The sequence below is a fragment of the Sorex fumeus genome, unplaced genomic scaffold (assembly GCF_029834395.1).
Source record: "Sorex fumeus unplaced genomic scaffold, SorFum_2.1 ptg000063l, whole genome shotgun sequence".
Taxonomy (NCBI): domain Eukaryota; kingdom Metazoa; phylum Chordata; class Mammalia; order Eulipotyphla; family Soricidae; genus Sorex; species Sorex fumeus.
Window position 1 is genome coordinate 14,543,504 of NW_026606120.1, and position 7,859 is coordinate 14,551,362.

The following is a 7,859-nucleotide window of genomic DNA, read 5'->3' on the forward strand; positions in this document are numbered from 1 at the left end:
AGACAATTTTTATAAATAGGACAAAATAGTTGACTCATAAAAAATTAAGTTGAGGGGTTGGAGAGACAGTACAACTGATAAGATGCTTGCCCTGAACATAGCTGGTTCAAACCACCAGGAGTGATCCCTGAGCACAGAGCCAGGAACAAGCCCAGAGAACTAGCAGGTGTGCCCCACCACCATACCCTTCCTTACAAAAATTAAGCTTGAGGAGGTCGGTGAGATTGAAAGTAAGATGTTTGGCCCAACACAGGACTCTGTGAAAGCTTGTAAACTGCCCCACTTCCCCCTTCCTTTGTTCAACATCCAGACTTAAACAAGGCAGGACAACTCAGAATACTGTTGTGAAGTTTTGGAGCTGCCCAGGAGGTTTGTTACACCTCCTTATGTAACAAACTAAGTGAGATGGACCAAAGACACGGACCACCAGGCACACACAACCCCACCCAACTGGCCCTCTCTACCACACAAAAAGATCGGGCAGCTGAGAACATCTGGGACAAGGTAGAGAACAAATACACACAGTGGAAAAGGAATACAAATAGTACAAAAGAAACTAGAGACCCCAGGGAACACCAGATATCCACTGTAGAGCCTTAAAGTGATGGAAGAAGAAATGGCATCCGTTCCAAGACAGAGTACACACTGAAGCTTCCCTCTGTGCAAACACAGGCTCATGCAGGTGTCCTGGCTCTCCTGAGAGAGATGAGTGGCTCTGAAAGAATCTGGGTAGGCCCACTAGGTTACCACTCCACTAGATTGAACAGCACCAAGAACCCAAAGCCACTACAGAGCTATCTTCAGTCATCCCCCGGCCTCACCATCACAAATGGTTTACCATGAGTAAAGCACATGCCTTGCACGTGGCTGACCCGGGTTCAATCCCCAGCACCACATATGATCTCCTGAGCCTGCTGGGAGTGATCCCTGAGTGCAAAGTCAGGAGTAAACCCTGAGCACTACTGGAGGTGGCCCCAAAACTGAAAGGGAAAAAAAAGCAATCAAATGGTCAAGGTCATCTATGACTCTGAGCTACTAGAAAGGATTCTCTGTCTCTGTCTCTGTCTCGGTCTCGGTCTCTGTTTCAGTCTCTGTCTCTGTCTCTGTCTCTGTCTCTCTCTCTCTCTCTCTCTCTCTCTCTCTCTCTCTCTCTCTCTCCCTGGATACACGGGTGATATCTTCACTGGGGAGCTCTATGAGAATCAACTCTTATACTCCACAGTGGTGAACCTGGCATAGTGGTTCGTCTGCTTCTATGCCTGTGATTAGGTCACAGTGGATACCATGTATGAGACTTTCTGGAGAAGCCCAGGAGATAATATAGAGTCTATGGGTTTTACATCTGTTCACATTCAAGTAAAGCAGATTCTGCAAAATTTAGGGGGGGTGCTTACAGAGTTCCTACTGCTTGAGTGGACTCCACAGTTCTGGCTAAAGAGACAAAGGGCCGTGGGAGGTGATTGAGTCATGGTCATAGCCCAATGGGGCTGGGAACGGAGCATGAGGATATGGTGGGATGTCACTAAGTCATCACCTTAGTTCCCTGGTCAAACATGATCATCTTGGGAGGCCTGGATGAAGGGACGGGAACAATGGTACATCCGACCCAGGCCCACCCTGGGGAATGAGCCATCCAAATGAGACTCTAGGCTTTCTGGAAGGTTTGGAGAAGCTCCCTGTGATCTGGTGAGTGTTAAGACTTGAGGGTTTTCAGCATTTTCCCTATTTGAGGAAATCTTTCAGTTTTCAGATCCTGAACTAGAAAAGTCCATTTCTCCATCCTCTCCGAGTGGTCATCTTAACTTTTCTGCAGGATCTGTCAGACTGATTATAACCAATGACTCTTTCTTTAGCTTGGTATTATTGAAAGATGATTCAGTCCCGGCGCCCTCCTTTTTAGCAGCACTATATTTATCACGGAGTTGGCATGTTCCTTCCATCTACGCAGCCGGTGTTTCTGTAACTACTTTCATGTCTTACATAAAGTCAGAATTTCATAGACTGAAAAATAGCTGAGTGAAAAGACCCACCAGGAAGTCAGTGGCAGGTAGATGCAGTCCCGCCTCTCCTGAGGAGACTGAGGAAAGGAAATCATGGACTCAGGCTGTGGGCAGCAGCGCCATCACTGCTTGGTCCAGCATCACCAGAATCATCCCAGAGTCCATTTCTGGAGGACAGAAATTTCTCTCTCCATAGAACCGACTCTCAGGGGCCCTTGCCCAGACACATGCCCAGACGCAGACCCCACAACCAGCCCTAGGCCAGCACTTGACCATCAAAGGCACTTGGCACTCCTCGTCAATGACACATTGACAGGGAGCATCTTATTTTATTTTTTATTCCAATTTTCATTAGGCGAGAGGAAGGGTTTTAAAAAGAAAATGTGCCGGTTACTATTATTACCTAAGAGTCATCCCTTTCATCTTTATGATTTTGTATCAGTATAAAATTAAAATATGAAAATGCTTATCTTAAGCTTGTGACAGCATCTTTTTTTCATCTTTATACTTTTGGAGTGTTTGGGGGAGGGCGGGTGTGCCGCATCCAACTGTGTTCAGGGCTTCGTCTTGGCTTTGTGCTCAGGGATCACTCCTGGCAGGCTCGGGAGAACCACATGGGGTACAGGGAATTTCACCCAGGTAAGTTACCTGCGGGGTAAGTGCCATTCCTGCTGTACCCTCTCTCTAGTCCCATCTTTATACTGCTGTCTAGTATGGACAATCCAAGTTCCATGTGAATCTGGTTTGCAATGGAAATTAATAAAGAAAAACACAAGTAAAATTGAACTACGAAATGCTGGTAGAGAAAGTTCTCTCACTGGTCATGTCTTATGCCAAAGAGGAAAATAGTCAGGTAGAGATAATTTCCACTCCCGTACATAAAACCCAACAACATACTATACAGGAGAAAGATTTCGAGCAATAACTGACCAAAGGAAACCCAGCAGGTCAGCCAGTGAGGAACCTTCCTCCCCAAACTCTTCATTTCCTTCCAAGAAATTGCATTTTCTCTCTCTGTTTTTTTTTGGGGGGGGGAGGGGACACACTTGGCTATGCTCAGGGATTACTCCTTGCTCTGAACCAAGGGTTCCTTACTGGAAATGTTCAGGGAAATATATACAGTGCCTGTCAGCTGCATAGAACATAAACACCTAACCCACTTGTACTATCTCTTCAGACCCCCTTTCATTTTTCTATTTTTTCTGTTTCCTCGTCTCACCCTCATTTTTGGCAGAGTTGGGGGTGGTGGTTGAGGGATGGCTACACCCAGAAATGTTCAGGGTTTACTCCTGGCTCTGTATTCAGGGGTCACCCCTGGAAGTACTCAAGGAAACAATATGCAGTATCTGGGATAAAACCAGAGTGGGTACCATGCAAAAGCAAAAGTTATTCCCTATAACATCTCTCCATCCTCACGTCTATAAAAACCCCTTTTTACAATTCCCCTTTGCATCCCACCCAGTGTTCTTTCTCTGCTGCTGGATTCCGGAATCTGTAATAACGTCAAATTAGATCTGCAAATTTAATCAGCTAAATTTTGGATTTCAGCACAATAGGGAAAATATCCTCCTGACTCTATCGTCCTTCCTTTTCATAAGTGACCTCTATTTTGCTGGGGGAGGACATTAATTAATATTCAACTTGACCAGACCCTGAGAAGATAGAAATGGAATAAATCACAATGTATGTTATAATATATGTGTCTCTTGCTTTTTTAAAAAATTTTTTATTAGTGAAACACCCTGAGGTACAGTTATAGACTTATAAGTTTTTGTGCTTGGGTTTCAGTTATACAATGATCAAGTACCCATCCCTCCACCAGTGCCCATCCTCCACCACCACGGGTCCCAGCATCCCTCCCACCCCCCATCGCCCCCGTCCCACCCTGCCTCTGTGGCAGGGCATTCCCCCTTGTTCTCTCTCTCTTCTTTTGGGTACTGTGTTTTGCAAGAGAGGCCTTGAGTGGCAATCATGTTTGGTCTATAGACTACTTTTAGCATGCTTCTCCCACCCTGGGAGGGTCTCTATGTGTCTCTTGCTTAATGATTTTTTTCTTCTGGTTCCTTTATGCTCTGTGTGTGCAAAAGCCATCCACTCCATTTAGTTCTGAATAACCTGAACAATGTGGTTTCCACAATTGTTCCTTTTGCTTCATCAGAGCTATTTCTTACTGAACACTTCTGTTTTTTTAAAACTCATTCATTTTATTCTTCTACTATAATTTTATTATTTTTTTCTATTTTTTAATTGACTATCTGTGAGATAGACCATTACAAAGCTGCTCATGATTGGGTTCCAGTCAAACAATGATCCAACACCCATCCCTCCACCAGTGTACATGTCCCACCACCAATGTCCCCCATTTCCCTCCCTCCATCTCCCCACCTCCCACCCCCAGCCTCCCTCTATGGCAAGCACTTTTCTTCTTTCTCTCTCTCTCCTCTTCCTTCTGTGCAATATAATCTGCAATATAGGTACTAAGAGATCATCATGTTTGTTCAGAGCATTCAGTATTTTTATAGGGTCGGTAAGGCTGGAGTAGCTTTTGAACTGGGTGGCAGCTTTGGGGTGTGGATGTGACTGCCAAGGCTTCTGAAAGTACAGGGAAGTGGGGGGAGGTAGCCCATCCCGACCCTGAGAAAGCCTGAAGATTTCAGTCACAAAATCCTCATATCCAAATTTTTAACAGGTTAATATCTCAGTGAGGTCCTTCCTCAGATAGTAGAGTCCATCTGGGGCATGGCAGCAATATTGGATTGTGGGAGCAAGCAGCTGCCAGGGGCTCTGCTTGGGCGGGCCCCAGGCTAACCTACCTGCCTCTGATTTACCCCAGTCTGTTCAATCTTGCACAGATCCAAGATTAACTTTTTTGTTTTCTTTCAAGATTTATTTATGGGTCTTGGAAGCAAGGCTGATAAATGAGTTCATAGAGCTGAGCTAGAGGTGGTTTGTGGGCATGGCTTCCCTATATCCAACTTTTGGCTGTTTTAATTTGTCAGGAAACTAGGTCCCAAGATGCTGGAGTCCAGTCAGAAGCGCAGTAGCAAATTAGGGGCATCAGGAAGCCTGAAGTCACGATGCACTTCCCTGTGAATACAAGTTGACCTACTGGCAGCACCACACTCCCTTGCAAACTTTATTTTTTAAATATATATTCTTCCTTTACAGAAATACAATATTTAGTTATGTATAATTTTCTTGAACCTGTTGAACAATTTTTATGATGATCAAAGAAAAAATTATGTGAAGCAGAAGTACTTCGTTTTAGACATTCAAAACTTAATAGTGAGAGACCAAAGAGATAGTAAAGCAGGTAAGGCATTTGACTTGCACTCTGCGAACTTGCATTCAATGCCAAGGACCCCATAGGGTCCCCCAACCCCACCAGGAGTAAACCCTGAGTCTTCCAGGCATGACCCCCAAACAAACCAACAAGACTTAGTAGTGAAACTAAGTGTGATTTCAACCTCTCCCAGGAATGTTAATTTAAGGGAGCAACAGACAATTTTCAGGTCAGTACCAATATAATCATCTTACCCAATTGCTAAGACAATGATCACCTTTTCCCCCATAAAAGCTACCTAATTCTGATATAATCCCCCAATTTCTTCTTTTTTGTCCTCCTTGGACTGGTAAAATCTACTCACTTTGTACAAATATTCAGAGCTCTCTTCTATTTTTCAAAATTGTTTTGCTTTGGGGGTCATACACAGGGATGCTCAAAGCTTACTCCTGCCTCTGGTGTTCAAGGAATCCCTTCTGTATTAAATGTTTCAAGTGAAGGTATCATAATTTATAATACTCTTAGGACTCTTTTCTAATTGCCAGATGCTTCCTATCTATATGAATCATTCAATAAAATCAATTAAAAGATTATTTAAAAAAACAACATTGGCATTTTTTGCTACCTATCAGATTCAGTGAAACTGACAGGATCCAAAGTGAATTTCTGATAGTGTCAGAGAGATTGAAAAACACCAAAGCAGGGCATCTCTGTTGCCATGTCTGGGGTTTGCAGGTAACTTCCACTAGTTTTGAGCTCAGTCCTCCCCTTTAAGCTCTAAATTGTTTTTTCAGTCCAGGGCAGGTCAACTAGAGCTGGTGGATGAATTTTCTTCTGAAGTCAATGAGCTGCTCGGTGGTTCTGCAGGGAGCCAGTGATCTGTAGATTCATTCTGCTGAGTCAGTCCAGTCGAGCTATTAGAATTTTCATACCAGAACCAACTGAGCTGCTAGTTGTTCCTGCCTAGAACCAACCCTGGGGCATTTAATTTCATAATTTCCAGGAACTTTAATGACTCCTACCCACCGTTCCCATCCTTACATCTGCCCAAACTGTGGGGGGTCAGTGTGTTGTTCTCTCTGGTTGTCATCAACTCCTAGTTACCACCTTTGAACTGCTGGTTCAACTTTTTCTCTAGTCCAGGGTTCCCTACTGCTGGTAGGCAAAGATTGGTTTGGTTGGTATTTTTTTCCTTTTTTCAGGTAAGGGACAGTAACATATTTCAATTAATGCCAGTATTTTAAGATACATTTCTTTTGGTGCTGTTTGTATTAGACAAGGTCTAATGAAAAAGAAATGGTTCTTTGAATCCCAAAGATCAAGCATGTCATCTTCCAGCATATATACTTCATTCATGTCATAGTCCTTGGGATTGGAGTGATAGTATGGTTGGTAGGGCAAAGCTTGCCTTGCCTGCTGCCAACCTGGGTTCAATTCCCAGTAACCCCCAAGAACCGCCAGTGGTGATTCCTGAGTGTAGAGCCAGGACTAGCCCCCTGACTTATGTCCCAAAACCCAAAACGATTTTTTTTTAATTTGTAAAAGCTCTAGTCCAATACATTATAAAGACCATGTTCACTTGGGCAGCACATATACTGAAATTGGAACAAGAGAAGACTATTATGGCCCCAGCACAAGGATGACACACAAATTTGTGAAGCATTTCATATGTTTATTCTGGTAATCTCTTATACAAGGGCTTAATGGCTCCACGGTGAGAAACAACAATCTTCACACACTTTCCTCTAAGGAAGAATTTTTGGATCATTTTTAGCAGATTATTCATAACAAACAGTACGAAATAAATTATTTAGGCCCTGCTTTGGGGGCAGGCTTTGGGGTTTGGGGTGGAAAAATTCAAAATATGGTGGTGGGAAGGTGTAATGGTGGTGAAATTGGTGTTGGAATATTGAAATTAATAAATTATTGTGAACAACTTTATAAAAATAAAATAAACTTTTAAAACGCTATGAAGACCTAACAAACACAAATGTCTTACTAGAAATCTAGAATGACCATGGGCATTAGCAGAAACATGCCAATCAAGCATTTCATTTAGGACATTCAAAGGGTCAGTTTCAGAGATTAAACAGAAGCCAGGGAGCAAGATCAAAGGGCTGGAGCACATGTTTTGCATGTGGGAGAGGCAATTTTGAGCCCTTGCACCATATGGTACCTCCAAAAGATCCCCAAACACTAAGCCAGGAATAGCCTCCAAGCATGGCAGGGTGTGGCCCCCAGACAAACAAACAAATAACCCCCCAGATGTTGATTTTAATTGATCAAGGCTTCAAAAGTCTGACAGGTTTTAAAATAGCTGCACTGAATTATTCATTGCAAAAGTTCAATTAAAAATTAAAGATCTAAAAGGTAACAAAAACAAAAGATTACAAGACCAATCTGACTCCTAACAGTTTCCCTTATTCTCCTTTATCTTTTAGTTGCCACTTTAGAAATTCTCTATTTGAACTGTTGTTTCACTCGAAGATATTATACCAATGCAGAGAGAAGTCTGCCTGATTAATGACCTTACAAGCATTTCCACATCTTCAAAGGAGAGCTGATCTCAGAGTCAA

At 43.0% G+C, this 7,859-nt stretch overlaps 1 pseudogene; it reads left to right on the forward strand.

Moving 5' to 3' along the window:
* The first annotated feature begins 6,856 nt into the window (after nucleotides 1-6,856).
* LOC130036284 (uncharacterized) lies at nucleotides 6,857-6,957 on the forward strand (annotated as a pseudogene).
* Nucleotides 6,958-7,859: the final 902 nt, after the last annotated feature.